Genomic DNA, 19226 nt, shown 5'->3' with positions numbered 1-19226 from the left:
GTGGCTCCATGCACAAAACCCGAGTTAGACTGAGGCTCCATTGCCATACAGAAGGACAGTTATGCTGAATAAAATAAATAGAATAGATAGAATAAAATGCCAACCCCACTTTTCAAAACTATTTTTGAAAATCTGATGAGAAAACCCTGATGTCGAATGGAAATGGAAGCAACACTTCTGTCAGTCCCATTTAGTCCTCTTAGTCCTGCGAAACTTCGAGTTGTTTTTAAACCTGATGCGCCTCTAACTTGACCACATACCCTCACGACAGACTTTATTGACACTCATAGTACCATCCATATGTTCGCTATTTTTCTTTTGAGAATTCACAGAAAGGAATGTCAACATCAGCATGAGGCACTGACTCATAAAAACAGCAGCAATGTTGGCCCGGATAATGACAGTCTTGCTGCCTGGTACCATTCACAGGTCATCCTGTTCTGCACACGCCAGAACACGGGCACCCTCCGAGCCACTATGTGCTTTTTGGAGAAATGCATTGAATATTACAAAACATCACATGCCTTGCAAAACACTCCACGCGCCGCAGCACGCGCTTTGTCAAACACTGTCCTTGAATTCTTAAGAGGCCTCGTGGCGAAGGTTTCTCCCTCGGTGCTCTTCACACATCAGTGATGGCAGACTGAGTGATATGATGGCAAGAGAAGAAGCGAGTGCCAAGTGACAGACTTGAGGGTTAAAAGACAAAAAATGAGAGAATATGAGAGGGGGCGGGTGCGGAGTGATGCTGGGTGTCTCTCTCCAGGGAAATCTTATCATAGTACATGTGTGTCTCTGTACTGTTGTGAGAGGATGAGTTTGGAGGGAAGGGGTGGGGGCACAGTGGGTTAACAGATGAACAAACCTGTTGTCCTCTCCGCTCCTCTCCATTGCCCTTCTCCGTCCATCACTCTATTTTGCAAACGAGACATGCCCTATATCCCTGGTTAAGTCCTCGCGTAACCTCGCTCATTTTTATGGTCAGCGTGTCTTTTCACCAGGCCTGTTATTGGATTACTCTCCGGTCCAGAGACTCTCCTCTCCTTTGTTCATCCCTCTCTCAAATATTAGATTTCTCCTACTTTCCGTCTTTGTAATCCATCTAAGCATCTCTGCTAGATGAAGTATGGAAGCAAAAAAGCATCCAGAACCAGGGATAATGGTTTCTAGTCTGGTTTGGTTGGATATTTTTTGGCTCCCAGTGTCACTCCACTGGTCATAATATCATGCGACGGGCCAGCTTTCCACTCCAACGAGCCAGCGTCCTGAAAACTGGAGACAAGAGTGGAAAAGAGGCTGACAGAGACATGGGAAAGGTGGGGGATATCAAGAATTCTGGAGGGATGTCAGGTCAAGGAACGAGGGAAAGGAAAAAGGAATGTTTTTTCAACATAATGACATCTACGCTGTCTTCTTTAGTTCGACTCCTTTATCCTGCAGCACAGAGGTTTGCTGTTCTGTGTGAGATCCTGTGACCTTTGAGAGCAAACTTTGATGTTAACTTTGCATGATTTGTTTGGCTGCTCTTCTCTGCTGGTGAGAACAGAGCGATAAAAGAGAAAAGGAAAGAGGGGGAGAGACAGCAAAGACTGTATTCCTCAAACTAGGCCAGTCACTGTCTAGAAATGTGGACTCATGTTCTCCTTTCCGTGAAATTCCTTGGAGGAGTGGGCCAGCTCGTTTTGAGTCAGAACAGCAGCTTCACTGTTGCAGCGCTTCCTTCATCAACCACCAGTAGTTTCTTTCAAAACAACATCCAGAAACATGACCAGACGAGGCCTACTTTCACCGCACACTGAGAAAGCACTGCTGCTCACATCCAAGGTTGATCACCAACTAACCAAAAGTGGGGGAGAGTTTTGGAGAGGGTACAGCAGAGAAATTGTTTGAGATCTTGTTCCTCACTGAAAGGTTGAGGAACAAGGTCTCAGTAACTAAAAGGCTACGGAGCATCTCCATGCTAAAGGAAATCAGTCCTCATGGCTGTTGTTTATTTTTCTTGAACTAAGTGGATTAGAGACAAAAGTCAATTTTAAATTCCAACCTTTGCAATTACTTTCAAATAACCAGAAGTAGGGAAAATATGATTATAAATATTATTTGTTAGATGCTTGCCAGCCTGGATGCATGCAGAGAGTAGCTCCTTAGTCAGTCATAGAAATGAACCTAAAACTACTGCTGAAATTTGATTTAATCCTCTGGATGCGGTTGCTGATGCAATGCTTTGAAACACTTTGGCAGAGCTTGCAAAAATGTTAGGACACTGTGGTAGAACTTATATTTTTCATGTTTCCCTAGTGCCGTCATCGTCGTGGATCTTCGCTTTACATTGGAGTGAATTCGTAAGAAAGTCTTCCACTTCAAGTCACCTTGTGTGCCCTTCAGTAGATCTCAGTTCAGAGAAGAATGACTATGGTACTACAGTAGATAAGGATGTTCTGGCAATGACCAGTCAAAGGTATAGGAAGAAGTTCTTTATGAACAGTTTAGCTACATTACTAGCATAAGTATCGATGTCACACGTGTACAGAATGAGAGACCCAGGAGCAGAGACATGTAAAAGTTGGAAAAAGATTTAGCCGTCCAAACTAAAACAGGCCAAGTCCAAACTAAAAATGCACAGGATAAAGATATTTGATCACCGGCGGCTCTGAGAAAACACAAAAGATACTTGTGGTGGCACGCTTGCGGAACCAAGACTGCTCAAGGCCGAACCAGAAGGGAAAACAAACACAACATACAGTAATACAAAGCAAATACATGCAAATAACTAGCGTTGACCAAATACCATCAAGAACAGGAGGACACGCTTTGGTTTGCAGTCCTGAGTCCAGACAATACCTGAGGATCAGTTGATTCCAATCCAATCCGTTCTACTACTGCTTGACGCTCAAAAAGTTGTTGTAAAATAATGTTAGACTGTAAACTGCTTAGTACTGACACCTAAAAACCCCACACCACCAAGGTCGTGTCCAGCTGCTTTGGCTTAAATAAAACATGTAGCTTTAAAAGGCGTAAATGAAAGTCCATCATGTCATAAATGTTGAAATAATAACACAAACAAAAGAAAAGTACTATACACTTGGTTTGATGCACCATCATAAAACCAAGAAGACATTACAGCGTGTCACGTAAAGTGAAACTGAGGATATTTGGCCTCATGGATTGGATCAGACGGGTTCTTAACAAAAAATCTGATCCAGTTGTTTCAGCTTGGTTAAAACTCAATACTGTGATGGGACCGGACAACAATAACCATCCCTAACTGCAACAGAGGATAGAGAGTCCTCACATGGCAAAAGCAATGACAGACAACCTAGCAAACGGGGGCTGATCAGTTCACACTTAGCACATGGTGCCAAGACCAGATGACGCAGAGTTAGGAAAAGGTATCAGTGATTCCAAGTTAAATGGCGTCATCCAGTCAGTAACTGAATGCTTTCATCTGTGTCTTGATCCTGCAGATCCAACTTCAAATGAGAGACCATGTGCTGTTTCCCCTTTTGTTCTTTTTAAAATACTGACACATATTCTTTACACGTCAAATGCAGCATTGTCAACATCACAGAAAGTTCCGTGATGTGTGGTTTGGCTGCATTTAATCATTGTGCTTTGAGGAAAACTGAAAATGAGTTGGTTCATTGTTACAGATTATTGCCGAGTCATTGCACTTACGTCTTACATAACAAACACTGTCTCATTTGTTCCCATCCGTCTCATTGTTTCTATCGTTTTGGGAGAATTATGTTTAGTAAACTTGACAGAACCTGACATCAAGCCAAGAGCCTCGCTTAAAAAGAGTCCACAAAATAATACGCCTGCCTCTAGAACACAATTTGAAAGAGCCCTGCCATCCACTGTGACCTGAAAACAAGAAGAAATACTGCTCTGACACAGACTTCAGAAATGAGGCATAATGGAAGTATTTGTTTCAAGACTATTGAACTGGACATGTACTCGGTGTGTGAGTGTATGGCTCTCAGTTGGTTACTGGAATGATTCAACGCAGTGTCCTAGAAACTAGCATTTATTCAGATGTCATCTGAGGTAAAAAAAAAAAAAAAAAAAATCCCCAAATCTTGGTTGAGATAACGATACCATTCCCTTTGTCACAATTATTTTAAAATGTTGGGAGATTTGTCCAGCACTACCTATTTTATGTCGCTGGCAAATCCTTAAAACCGCAGCTCATCTGTTGGTGCAGGACAAAAGGCCAAGAGTCAGAAGGGGCAGGTCACAAACATTAGAGCTTTGTGTCAACGTCTGCAACCTACCTATGGCTACACTCTGGCTGTCACTGCCAAACCATTAGCATCATGTAGCGCCTGGCACTAATCCAACCAGGACAGTGTGACCTTAATCTGGGTGCCTGTCACTGAGCTCCTGACACATCTGGCCACCTCCGGAGGCTACAGCGAGGCCTGCCCCCTCCGACCTCATGTGCCCTGTGGTTGGCGTGATAATCTGTGCCTGTTTCTCTAGCCTCCTCCAAAAATCGCAACAGGTTAACCCTTATTAGACTGTTCTGCCTAATAAGCCGTGACAGCCCAGAGGTGTACCAGAAAACAGGGATAGTCACAAAGCAAAGTGGCCACGTCTCTATCTGTCAAATCTAGCCAGGCAGGCGATGACACACGTGCCAGGTCTGGAATTGAGACACGCTCCAGTTTCTCACCAGCTGCCCAAGAAGTCATTCCACCAGAGCCACTCACCAAGATGACTGATAAAGTCGTTTTTTCATCACCAGCTTAATGAGCACAATGCTTCCTCAGTGTGTGGCAACAATGAACTGAAAGAAATAAAACTTCACGACTACCAAAAGCCCTCTTAATTTAACAATGATTGACTTGCGACTCATATTGCCAACAATCGCAGAAACAACAGGATGCAGACCAAAGCAAAGAGGCCCATGTTATGTCAGTGGCATTTAAATGTCTTTACAGCAAATAAAGGATATCTGATCACCCCATTGCACAGGCTTTCTGATGGACCTACGCGTCTTCTCAATTGCCTTTGTTTGTGGATATCAAGCCTTTTACTTTGCTGTTCTGGGCTCTCCTGGTGTTGCCAGCATTTGCAGACTCAGAATCAACTTTAATGCCATGGTCAGTGAGGATCCAACCAACTAGGAAAGTTGTGAGTCCATTTATTACAGTCTGCAGCAGCCTGTGCCACTGTCTCCGTGTTTTGGATGAAGATTCTTTGTTTCATCGACGCTCTGGAGTTTCCCATTGGACCTACTTCTTTTTTGGATCTTTTGTGTTGAGCCTTGTAAATAAACTGAGATAGTTTTTCTCCATGGTTGGGTTCACTGAATGTGCCTACTTCATATTTTGGCCCTTGAGTGAAAATGAAAACACAGTCTGCGTTTACGTTTATTGAACAGTCTCTCCCTTTTAATTTCAGGCCATTGTTATGCTGACACACCAGATTGATTAATGATATTTATCATTTTCACTACAAGCCATCGTATCCACATTTATTGGCAGTGTTTTTGGTAAACTTTATAAAATGACATGGTGGGCCAGACACGGCCCCCAGCTATCCAGATTGACACGTGCTCTCAATGGTCTTGAAGATAACACATTGCAACGTACAAATGAATAGCAGCTGCTCCGTCACTCACTTCGGTATAAGCCGTTTCGTTGGAGTAGTAGAGTCAAATCGATGCAGGATTACCATCAGCTCTCTGAATGTACTCAGACGCTTTCTTCCTGCTGGGGGATCGATTGAAGGGCTTTTCCCTTTTCTGCCTCATGTGGATCAGATCAGTGGCAGGTCTATCTTGGACTTTAAGGCGTTTGAGGATTTTACTAGATTATACATTAGCCATGCTAAATCTGTTTATCAATTCTCTGTTCATTTCTCTCATTCTGCTTGCAAATGTTCTCAATGGCTTGCTGCAACCAGGACGGTGCTTTGGCAACCCAGTTTTGAACCCAAACTAGAAAATAAACTGTCTTTTATAAGATGCCTTTAAGGTAAGCTCAACGCAGAACATCTTCCACCAGAAAGACTTTGATCTGAAAACACCAGCCAACACGGTTGACTCCTTAGTAACCCTTATTCTATTTAACTCATCAAAAGAGAGAACATACTGTTATTTGGATATTTCCCCCTCATTTTCAAAGGGGGCATTTCAAAAGGGCACAGCAATGACAAAAACAGAAAAAACCCCAAAAGATGAGGACTACTTTTAGCAAAGAAAGATTGTGAAATCGGAAATTTCCACTTATTGCTCAAACTGCTGCTTTCTTTTTTAATCACACGAAGAGAAAACCAGAGGTGTCATCAGAAGTGAGGCAAAGGCAGAGGAGCATCTTCCTGGTTGCTTTCTCTGCATTCATATCATCTTTGTTGAGTTTTTTGCATCTACATACAAAATATTGTTGGCTTTCCCCCTTGCAAGAAGTGTACAGCAAAGCACCCAGGTTGACAAAACCACTGCAGTAAACTCGCCCCACCACACATTGAAAGCTGCCATGTTATTTTATATTGAACCCTGAGAGTCGATCAGCCATTTTGAAATCTATTTGAAAGGCATTATTTAGATGACTATATTATTATACAGAGCTTAATCGTGCCGAGTACAGCCTTAATTCAAGATATCTGCTATAAAGAATTCCCGCATCCATTCAAGTGCCTCAAACTCTTATTGTTGCTGATATGACAAATCCCATTAAAGGATTTTGCATTTTTAATCTGACTTGTTAAGCATTCTGTTAAAGAGCTTCACAAGATATTTTGGACTGGTCACATTAAATGCACAATGGTTCTCTGTCCCATCGCGACTTTCTGGTCCACCGGGGGCTGTGGCTATTTCCACTTGTACGTGGTCAGTCGGCATCCAATACCATACACCTGTGAATCACAGAGCAAATATAACCTATGAACAGTACAGATCAGGAGGGGAACTAAATCTACACTCACGTAAACTGGAAACAACTCTACAGTCACCTGCTGTTCTGAAACAATCAAACAAAAATGTATGCGGTGAGAGTAAATTTAGGGACCGCGACTAAATATTTGGAGGAGTTAGGACAATTTGGCATTCGATCCAAAGCTTGGACACTTTTTAAAGGTTTCAGCCAGGTGATCGGCTAGGGAGCTGAATTGAACAAGTTGACAAAAAGTAGAGCAGTAAGTGAACAATGAAATGCTATTTATGATAGAAAATTGAATAAGGTAGTATCTGAAAACTAGAAAACACAAATCTTCATGCAGACTGCGCTCATATTCACTATAAACTAGAAGCTTCATGCTGAGACGGTGCTTTCTAAACTGAAAAAAGGATCAAAGGACAATAGCATTCTGAGGTGGAATGCCTGACAGATTATTTTCATTTCACCTCAGCAGATGTTACCATATCTATATCTTCTTTCTGCTAGTGGGTGCTGGAACCGTCATCTCGGATATGTATTCTTTATTAATGATAATGTCGTTACAGACTCAGCGTCTTTTATTAATGTCTTCCTTTGTATGTTTAATGTAGCTGGCTGAGAAACATGCTCTAAATTGATCATATGCGAGGCGCATCACCAAGGAGCTAACTTTTATTTCCAACTGCACCCGAGACGTGTCTAGCAACGTATTTAACATATTAAATTTATCGAGGCACATGACTTGATGATGTCTTTTATGTCCTGAGTGCTTATGTCTAATATATGAGCTTTTTATTGATATTACGGTGATATTTGTCATTTTTACGACTCTGCATGCTACATGATTATCATTTAAAGCTGTAGATTAAGGTGAGTCGTAAAGGAGGATGTCGAGCGTGATGAAGGTCAGATGATACTCGGCAGTAAACCTAACAAGGAAGAGAAGCTGAATGGTGGTTTATGAAGTATTGAGGCAGAGAGCATTCGCCGAGACAGTCGTCTCTGTCAAGATGTGAGATTGCACAACATTCAGTTTGCTGGTGAACGCTTTAGCTGGTGTTATACTGAATAACGCTGAGCAAGAATTGAAAGGTCCTATTAAATCAAGCATGAATTTTATAGAGTTAGAATCTCTAGGAAGTCTAAAGAGTCTCTGAGCTTTGCAAAACAGATGCATTTATCATTATGATATGATTATAGATTTTAATTTTATAAGCTATTTTATAAACAATCATCATCAGCTTCTGGAGATTGGGTCCAGTTGCCTTATTTAAATTGGATCTTTTATGATCAATTATTAATAATAGCAAATCAAAAGTGGCTTGACACGTCACTTATGACCATGAAGATACTTAAAAGGAGACACTGGGTATAAGAATCTGCGAGCAAGTCAATAATTGAGTCACATAAGCCAGGACTCACTCAGGGTTGTGTGACTCAACTACTGAGAATTTACTGTTTATCAACTCAGGGGTGAATTCAATTCATAGGTTACAACTAACGTCTGTCTTTGATAAATCAAAGTAAAGGGAAAACACTCCTCCCAACATTTAATTCACAGACATTGACCCATGGTGATGATTGCCAAGCAGCTTTAGAATGGTGACGTGCCGCTCAAGAGAATGCTGCTGCCTACGCTCACGGTTTGAGATAGGAGTGGGGAAATGGATTACTTTCTTTTATTTGTTCTAAATGTAGCTAGAAGGAATATTTTATCAAGACAAGAGTTTAATTTGCAATTAATTGTGATTGAACTCTGTTTTAGTGTGATTAAACAAGATTTAAAATTCGAATCTATTGGTAGCCCTACTTGCAATAATTCAAAAATCAGCAAGGACATTATGTTGAGCCACACATAACAGCAACAATATGTTTTCTTTATTATCACTATATGACAGACCAAAGTGTCGCGACCGTGTTCACATTTGAACTGGATGCTGTCAAAGTGGCTCTCAAATTTCACATGAAATGTTGTATATCCTGGTTATGTAGATAAATATTCTCTTTATTTAGGTTTCAAGTGTGTGAAGTGTGTGCCACATTAAAGGGAATCCACTGTAACTCAGTCAGCCTCTGATCATGCGCAGGCCACAAGCCAGCAGAAATTACCACTGTGGCATGTTTTGCATTATTGTATGACAGCAAAAGAGGAAAAGTTCTGGCTGAGCTCAGAAACTTCTTTCTCACCACCTCTGTCTGCTCCTCGTTTTTCTTGCGCTCCTCGCTTTTTAACAGGCTGCTATTTCCACTAAATTAGTGCCCAGGGTTTTAATTGCGTTTTATGAAGCTCATTTATTGGCGTGAGAGCGTGTGTGTTTGTGTGATCTGGCATCCAGCGAACCAGGCCAGTCCTCTGTAAGCTTCCCTGCGGTTTTGCATTTCTTTTTTTTTTCCTCTTCTGTTGTTTTTTCTCCCCCTCTCCTTTCTTTTTAACACCAGAATGTTGCTGGGCTTAACCGTACACGCTGCTGTTTTTATAGAGAATTAGCACTTCTCTATGCAGCGCTGGCTGTGCGGCTCCACGCTGGAAGTGTTGCATTTGAATCAGCCCTCCACTTTAAAACCGCTCTGGCACGTGCCAAAAGCCACACTCTTAGTACACAGAAGAGAGCATTTCCGATGGCTTCAGTCAGTGTCAAACGTCTGAATATTGTTTGATAACTGTGGCGAAGCACTGATGTTGTGCAGCCGGCACACTTGGTTTAGATTCTGTGCTCATGACCCATGACCAGTTCCCTTTCCCCTCACTCTGTCTTGTTTCCTCCTTCACTTCCCGCCTTTCTCCTTTGCGCGTCCTCCTCATTTTGAACCCCTCCATGGCATTCTGGTGACACCCAGGAGGCTAATTAAGCCTTAATTACATTTGTTGGAATTGATTTGTGATTTAGTCTTTCCTCTGTTGTTCCAGCTCATTGGCCCCCATAGAAATGTCATTAATGCACCATTATTTTCACAGGCGGTCTCATTAAAGGGACATACTCTCTAAATTCTCTGATGAGATGCTGGGAAGGAGAACATGTGGAGATGGGCAACACAACCACCTGGAGTGGACGTAGTGGGAGGGCGGCTGGAGTAATGAAGACTTGTCTATAGCTTCATCTTTTTTTTTTTTTTTACTCACATAGAAAATGAGACCTGGTCTCTCTCTCTCTTTGTGATGTGTTCAGGGCGTCTCTCGCCTCACACTTCAGGGAAAGGCTCCAGCTACCTGTGTCAGTAAAGTCACACACAGGTTGACACTCAAGTTATGTCCAATTTTTCACCATCACTACTGCTAGTGATGATTTTTTTTAACAAACATCTAAAGCTTTCAAATTTCAGTACAACTCATTGAAACTTCTTATAAAAAAAAAAAAAAAACCATCCAGATCTTTTAAAACTTCAAACACTTTAGTTGTAAAAGTAGTTAAATTATTCAAGTCTCATTCTGTTAGATGACATTTGCGTGACAGACTGAGGCTCTGTAAAAGTAAAATGAGTATATATGTCTGTATAATGCAACATGGCAAATCTATTTTATGCTTTTACATAAAATAATCTAGATGGATCTAGATTATAAGGCTTCATACTTTAAGACCCAACCATTTCATGAGGATCATATTAATATGCTGCTGACAGAGGTGAATCATCCCCTGATACTGACTGTCATAAAGTATGAAGTCAGTAAAAACACAGCGCTTTAATGAATTTAAAAAAAAACAAGCAGTAAAACCACAAACCATCAAATATGCTGTATGTGAAAAATACATTGTGGCATTCCAATATTGCAGATTTATGTGGTTTGGAACATTTCTGATTTAGTTAACCAAATACCAAGTACACAACAATAAAACTTGTTTGCATATTTTCCCAAGCCTTGCTCTGAGCCAAAGACATGATTCCAAGATGGCATGGCAGATATGCAGATTTTCTGTGAAAGAATTGTCCTGCCATGCATTAAATATTGAGCAGGCATAATCTGCGTAGAAAGACTTTGTGTGAACAAGATACAGAAAGTTATGATAGAGAAGGAGCACAATGGCCAGTTTGTGCCTCACAATACTTGTTTGCTGTGGAATTTCACACGCTACCTACGCTTGCAACAGTAGTTAGCAGCTCATCCTACTATATTGTTTCGAATATATAAAGCGACAGTTGATAAAACAAAGTGGAATATCTGCACATTTTCTTATGCGACTTTGCAAACAATTAAGTCACATTGTGTGTTTTGTAGACACGTTTTTGTACATTCTGATTCATTCCCATCCATCCATCCATTGTCGTCCGCTTATCCGTTGCCGGGTCGCGGGGGCAGCAGCTTCAGGAGGTCACGCCAAACGCCCTTCTCCCAAGCAGCATCCACCAGCTCCGACTGGGGGATCCCGAGACACTCCCAGGCCAGCGTAGAGATATAATCTCTCCACCTGGTCCTGGGTCGACCCCTCGGTCTCCTCCCAGCTGGACGTGTCTGGAACACCTCCAAAGGGAGACGTCCAGAGGGCATCCTGATGAGATGCCCGAACCACCTCAACTGACTCCTCTCAATGTGGAGAAGCAGCGGCTCTACTCCGAGCCTCTCCCGAGTGACAGAACTTCTCACCCTATCTCTAAGGGAGACGCCTGCCACCCTTCGGAGAAAACCATTTCAGCCGCTTGTATCCGGGACCTTGCTCTCTTGGTCATGACCCAAAGCTCATGACCGCAGGTGAGGGTCGGGACGAAGATTGATCGGTATATAGAGAGCTTTGCCTTCTGGCTCAGCTCTCTCTTATGGACAACAGTGCGGCAAAGGGATTGCGATACCGCCCCTGCTGCCCCAATTCGCCGACCAAATCCCTAATCCCCTCACATGAGAACAACACCCCGAGATACTTAAACTTCTCCACTTGAGGCAGGTAGGGACTGAGATCTTGCCTCAAGTGGATTCATTCCCTTGAAACCTATTTATATGACCTAAACACATGGCAGCATTATTAGAGAAGTATGCAAGAAAAGTCGCGCAGTGAGGAGAACAACAAAGCACGCTCCTTCCTCAATTCTGTGGAAATCTGAATTAGCAGTTGTTCCGGCTTCTTCTTTAAAGCTTGTCTTTCCTCGGGGAGATGGTTGGGAGGGAGAATAAAAAATAGTGCAGAGTATGTGGTGCATTCACATGTGGAGGCTTAAAGCAGTAACAATCTTTCCCAGCCTGCTCTGGCCTCATATGGCCTACGGTATCCTGCTAAGAGCCGCATGCTAAACTATTCCCACCCTCTCTTTTTGCCATCTCCGTCACTCCCTTGTTCTCGCCTGTTCACCCACTCGCAGCTGAAGCGACGGCCTGCCTCTTTTCTTTCCCCCTCAATGTAAAAGCAGTTCTCAGTATTGGCTCATGCACCCTACCTGTCTGTTATGATTGTCCGGAATGGCGCTCAGGCCGAGATGCTAGAAGGCATGCTGTGGGGGGTGTTGGACAACTGCTCTATGAAACAGGAGAGAGAAAGGAAAGAACTGCGACCTTGGTGTTTCATCGGGGGACACATGAACAGAGTTACTTTAGTTTGTTGGAAGTGCTACGTTACAAATGATGCTCAGAACTGGACGTAGAAGAAATTCTGGGTCTTGGCACACTATTCTCCACTGTCAATATGAAACAACCATCTTCATCGGCTCTTGGCATTTATCAATTGCTGGAGTTATTTTGATGCCTAACATTGCCAATTCAAAACACTCCTGAATTTGTCCTCAGTTGGCAACACAGAGGCAACTCCCCATTTTCCATTGTGGGTAGAAGAGTCATTTGGGCTGAGGATTGCTTATCCATCCAGAAAGGCCTGGCAATACAATGCACACAAGCCAAAAAATGTTCCAAGATTCAACATCATTTTCTAATTTGGGATGGACAAAGAATAAGAGTTAAAAGCCCATCAGTCCATCCATCTATCTTCACTCTTTTTATATACAAATCTTAGGTAGCAGGGGCAGCAGCTGACGCTAAAAGACCCAAAACTTCCCTTGTTCCCAAGACATCCATACTTGGGTCACTGGTGTCTGTGATTTTCTTACAGTAACAAAACGAAGTTTGTGACAATTGGTGAGGGCGCGAGTTTAGAGGGCTGTGTACTCGACTACAACCAGTATAATTTGTTCTGTTCCAAAGTACTTACTCATCAATATCGCTTGTGACATTATTTTTGCTGGCACAAGTTGTATTGTTGTTGCAGACCTCATTACAGCCGTATGCTGTGACAGATGTGCTCCCACAGGTATGCACATATTGTTCTTATTGCATTCATCCTAGCCTCTGAAATGTTTTCAAAACCCTCAATGGGAAATACATTGAATCCAATTGCACAAGTTTGTCGCAATAGCACACAAGATCAATCGTGAACGTCTCATTTTTAAAGAACCTGTAACCCGAATGGTTGTTTGCAAGTGGTTGAACTATGCCATGTCTGCAGTGGTTGTATCGTCTGGCAACAGAAGCGCACATTCATCCTTTATTCTGGGTTAATGTGGCATGAGAGGAGTTTTTTAGCTTCATGGCAAATTACATTAACCTACAGTTCAGTGGGCCTTAATGCTTTGAAAGTAACCAAACGTGACAATAAAGAGGACTGAGTTGGAGTTTTTGATACTGCTCAGACCTCTGGCAAATATCTCCAAATAGAGAGAGCGAGAAAAGCAATGGGTTAAAACTGTCGGGAGCCCACATCTGGGACCCATTTAAAACATTCCACAAGGCTTACCACATGTTTTCAGATGGACTAAATCCTGCAAAAGGCTCGGCTGTCAGAGGTTTGAGAAATCATCTTTTTTTTTGCCAGGAGGGAAAAAAACGAGAACGAGAAAATTAAACTGTATAATGGGTTTTCTCTCTCACAGGTGATATTGAGAAGAGATTTGAGTGGGTTTGGAGGCCCAGCCCTGTGTGTGGCTGGAGACGGGTGTGCGTGTCCATGTACAGTCGTGCTCTGCTGTGTATCGTTTGCACGTTATCTCATCTTTTGTTCTCACAGCATGCTCCCTATTTCCATAACAGGAATTCAGTCTCATCCACTTCCATGCTTCCAATTCTTACTTGACACAAAAAAAAGAAGGAAATTAGATATAGCTAGTACCTTGAGGTTTACACCAAACCATTTCATGTATCACATGTTTGATCTCCATTTTTAGAAATAAATTTTAAAAAATCAAATTTGAATCCCAAACTGTCTACCAATCACGTCTACTAAAAAGAGCTGAGTGGCACCTGCAAGTAACTGGTGATGCCGGACCTCATGATCCATTGTCTGACTTCCCCAACTGAAATAAATAAGAGCTGGTTCACCACATGAAGTATCAATTCCACTGCTTCTCTCCTGAGGATGGTGGCCTTTATTAGTTAAAATCCATGCATGCCCAGACTCTTTGGCAGTTATGTGTGGCACAGTCAGCTAATGTCAAGACTTTTTTTTCTGAATTCTTAAGCCTCCTTCATTCCATCAACTGTTGCAGCCTCCAGTCTCATTGCATAGTGGTTGGTCGAGTGGCGGTTTGACGGTTTCCCCATTACTCCTGACTATAGATGACAAGCTAATAAAGGGGGTTGCAGCGTGATGAATGGTCGGCTGCTGGGAGTTCCAAATAAATATGTGGTTTCTACAGGCAGCAGCAGACTTGGGGAATTAAAAGTCAAAGGCCTCTGCGGATGGTGATTGACCACCAAGTCTTGGCAACGCTCACCTTCATCTTTCTCTAGCTCCTACCAGTCTGCCAGATACGTCCTTTATCTACACTTAAGAAAAGTTGGTGGCTATTTCTGTTTCTAATGTCTGGATCTGCCCCACTGTAAACTGTCTGCTGATATTGGTGGTGATATTTACGCTGTGCGTAGGTGACACCCGCTCAGAGGAGGGGCCCCCAGACTGTACTGCCTTCTCTGTTTGTCTGCGGAGCAGGCTATGACATGTGGTATGTGGCCTCATGCAGGGGGTTGAAAGCATTGATCGAGCTGGCTAATGTTACAAGCCTTTGAAAGCAACCCTGGGCTTTCACGCTGGACAGTAAATGGTTACTCAACATTCTGAGGTGGAAACCCAGCACCTGCTATGTGGGCTCATAAAGTGAAACCTGAGAAACACTGGACTACAGCCCTGTAACAATAATGATCTGCAGGGACTGCATTGACATGGGTTTTAATAGGTAACCACTGATAAAGATGGAATTGCAAAGCGCTCCGTGTTTCAAAAGGCTCAATTTCATTACTGTGGTCAGCCACATTGGTTTTCTTTAAATATTCAAAGAACAATTTAGAGAGTGATAAGCAATACTTTGTAATTATAAAGCATCTGCTCTGTATCATATTCATGAATATGCCATGGAATTAAAAGCTGTTTTCAAAAGTCTTGTTTAGTTAACAACGTTGTGCATGTCTGTTAAGCACCGATTCAAATGGAGGCCAATGTACCACATGCACAACAGAGTATGGCCCGGCAGAGGGCCCTTGAAAGTGGACCGAAAATGAACATCTAATCCATCAGTCATTCCTACAGCTGGGATGACAGTCAGTGCATCACTATTCACATACCGCAATGATACGTAGAGTTTCAACAGTGACTTTCAAATTCAGTTATTTATTTATTCATTCACTTATTTATTTCCATGCACTGGTTGTTGGAGGATTAATAACGAATAACTAACTCAGACTAATTGATTTTCTTTCCCGTGTTGTAAAATTCACTTGATTGGATCCGTAGTCTTTGCGAAACCAAGTTGGTCCTTTGGCAGGAATTAAACATAAAAATCATTCCTTATCTTAGAAACCATTGTAAGAATCCACCAGTCAATCATCGTCAAGGGATCTGTAAACCGTAGGGAAAATACCAGTGTCAAACATGTCTGTCACTCTCCTTCATGGTTTCTAAGTCTTGAAAATGAAGACAGGATCATCAAAATTCTTGGATCCCACTGCCATATCCAAATGCGGATTCTTTCTGCATGTCCAGAAGTCAGCCACAAAGCTAATGCATATGTCAGACAAAGCACCGTGTCAGGCTTGACAGACTGAAGCCTCGTTGCATTCAGGAAGTCTATCTAAAGCTTTCAAAGGAATGTGTATCACATGTCTTTCGCTATGTATGACATATCCCTACAGCTGTACAGTGCATGTCAGAATGCAGGCTATATCTGTACCTACAAATAGAGCACCAGTCGGAGGAGCCATTAAAATTCAACCCCACAAACTTCCAGCATAAACCTGGCTACAATGTAGAGGATGCAGCTGGGCTAAGGAGACCCCAGAGGCAGTACAAGCCAAACTACTGATATGTGGAGGAAACACATTTGCGTGCTCAAATAATTCTGCATGCTGGTGTAAATAAACCCAGCACCACCCGCTCTATTCATTGATGCAGGTACCTATAAGTATATATAAAGTAAAGTAAAATTGTTGCACAAATTCAAGTTACTTCCCAACTAATTTAGAATTTGATGTGGCTTGCAGTTTGTGCTTACATGCATGCCATAGAGGGCCATGTCACAGCCATTCCCTTCCCTTGAGCACTGCATTCCTTGTCTTTGAGGTGATGTGTGACAACTGACACAGCTTAGTGCCACTCACAACTTTGTATACAAAGCCCCAAAGGCAGCAGAGGAAACAAGGTAGATATACTCTGTCTCTCTCTGTTGCTGCCTCGGTAAAACAGGGTGAAGATGAAAAGCAAATGAGAAGTAACACTGATAACACAAGTATGTCACTTGCCGTCTGGTGGCCTTATGCACAATCATTCTGGACACGTACCACTTGTCATCAAACCTTGCTTTCTGGGACACAAAGCTATTGAATGTTACCTTTGTATCTATGGCATGCCTTGGCACACAGTTGATTCACATGCAGTCTGACTCTGCACATCTCAAAGTGCAGAGCTGATACACCTGCATACACTGATGGGTTCATGTGGTAATTCATGGTGGAAAACAGCTAGAAACCACAATGTATCTTTCAGTCAAAGTCAAATTAGAGATGCTTGGTGATCGATGGTAGGAGACAGACATATGGAGGAAGAGGGTGACATTGCACTGCCACAATGTGCCCAAGACATCTTTAATCATTCTTACTAAACAATAAAAATATCGTGTTCAAATTATCTTCAGAAGTCTCTCTGTCTAAAGCAGTTTTACCAACAACACAATAAGGTTAACTGTGAATACTTATGACATGTATATTATATTATATATAGTATATTATATGGAGGTAAAATACTAAAAAACTAAAAGTAATATAATGTGGATTCTGTAGTAGGTTGAATTCATTGGCTAAATCACGTTGTGTAAAAGCAGACAGTACTTCCAATTTCTCAGACAGATATTGCGATGAAAGGGCTTTTCGTTAATAGAATTCATGAACTTTCACATTGCTCCTCGTTTTTTAATTATTATTATTATTATTATATGCCCTCTGTTAGTGCAACTCTTTATGAGAAAGTTTAGTGCTGGAAATGACCTCAATTATTGTCTTCTTTGTACAGTGCAATAGTTTGGTCTGTTTTTAACAGATTTTGAGTATCAATATCAGACAAAACTTTTCACTCAGATCTGTGGAACTGAGCTTGAGTAAGACCTACATCCTGAAGCAACTCAATCAGATTAGTGAGGTATTTGTCATTTACATGAGTGCTTTTTCTATTGGGTATGATTTTGTGCTAGATTTGTGACTGGCAGGTTATTTTGCAGCGCTGGGATATATTATTTGTTATCTGGACGAAGAGGTGTTTCTCATGCAATATGGCAGATGTTAATGTAATGGGGCTAAATAGAAAAAAATCCGTATAAGACTGTGTGTCAACTCTCCATTGTTCTGAAAGATTTCCTTGCAACACCAGACTTTTAAAAACACAAGTGTGTAGATAAATAGGTCACAGATTATTAGATATTTATTTGCTGTCTGAATACTACGCAGGAGGCGTGTCAGCTCGAAATTAATACCAGTAGGCAGCTTTATGATGTATGTCAAATTAGTGCGTCAGTTATAAAAACAACATGTATGAACAGTAGAGGTCAGACACTCATTTCCATCCCATCAAGGTCGTTGGTCAAAATGCTGAATGTGTTCCAACATACTTTTGTATGTCTCCTTATCTTCCAACAGAGACAGAAGACTGTAGCTAAACCTGACGGGGGTAGTTTTGGAGGCTTTAATGGCTTTTTCAGTTGGACACAGAGGCATAGTCACGCAATGGAAAATGGATTGATTCCATTTTTATGCGATAGATGCACATTTCAATATAATCGCTTTTTCTCACGGTTCCGTGGTAATGCGATAGCTACTTTGAAACAATGAACTAACTATTCGAAACACGCATTCCATGGGACACGGTATTTATCTCTGACAATGTTGTCGTCGGGTTATAAATATTGCAGCGCATTCCAAACGAAATGGTCTGTCTGTTCTCTGCCGCCGGGACCAAGTGGACAAGCACTTTTTTTTTTTTGGACTGACCCCATATAAGGACAAAGGGGCGGGGTTGGGGGTGGTGTTGGGTTTCACAGCCAGAGAACGTGACTGCCATGGTTGCATGGGCGACAGGCGAGCCAAACTTCCCTGCTCACTGAAAGCGTCTCGCCGCCCTTTGCGTTACTTTTCTGGGGAAGCTAACACACTCCCAGCGCTCAGGGGACTCTTTGTCTGGATGATTTGAGCCGGCGGGAAACTTTTCTTTGACACGGCGTGAAGCAGCCGCGCGGTAAACTTCCCGGAGCTGCAGCCCGGAGGGCACCAGGAGGAGGAGTCAACAGGTCCCAGGTATGAGCATCCACTGTCAGTGACAGCTTGTCAACAGCATGCAACACGCGGCCACACACAGCCTCTTAACCGCTGCTTTTCCTGCCAGGCTGCTGTTTAATGCGTCATGCATGCACACGGGGTCACCTCTTTTCCAGTGCTGTCTATCAAGCAGAAGTTCAGAAGGAATGACAAGCGTGCTGGTCTTTCATATTCAGTCGTAATCAATAACACGCGCTGTAAACGCTATTTCTGTAGCAGTTAGCATTCTTAGCTAACGATGCTCAACTACTTGAAAAGACGCATTTACAGTTATGATATAGTTTGACACACGATTTTCGCCTTGAAAATACTAGACATAAAATTACGTGTGTATCTCGATATCATTTCTGTTGTTCTCAGCTGTTCCAAATATCGAATGGTATTAAAACCAACATGTGTTTGTGTGCATTTAGATCAGGCTTGGGTTTCATGATTTGTTTCCCCCCTCAAATGTATGAAATGTGAGCAAGGGTGAAATCACTACATTTAAAATGTCCTTAAAATTACAGACCTTAACTCTGCATCCACACCAGTTTATTATAATACAAACTTGTGAGCAATTTACTGTAGATTGCATGGCAATT

At 42.1% G+C, this 19226-nt stretch overlaps 1 protein-coding gene across 4 annotated transcripts in view; it reads left to right on the top strand.

The window, feature by feature from the left end:
• Positions 1 to 18382: 18382 nt before the first annotated feature.
• The window catches only part of raraa (retinoic acid receptor, alpha a), a 170557-nt gene continuing 169713 nt past the window's right edge, over positions 18383 to 19226 (top strand). For all 4 annotated transcript variants that reach the window (XM_053854141.1, XM_053854140.1, XM_053854139.1 and 1 more), the window contains exon 1: positions 18383 to 18621. The gene's annotated coding sequence lies outside the window, so the exon portion shown is untranslated. The remainder of the gene's footprint in view (positions 18622 to 19226) is intronic.

The sequence above is a fragment of the Synchiropus splendidus genome, chromosome 1 (assembly GCF_027744825.2).
Source record: "Synchiropus splendidus isolate RoL2022-P1 chromosome 1, RoL_Sspl_1.0, whole genome shotgun sequence".
Lineage (NCBI taxonomy): Eukaryota > Metazoa > Chordata > Actinopteri > Syngnathiformes > Callionymidae > Synchiropus > Synchiropus splendidus.
The sequence above is the reverse complement of the archived record's forward strand: the minus strand, read 5'-3'. Positions and strand labels throughout refer to the sequence as shown.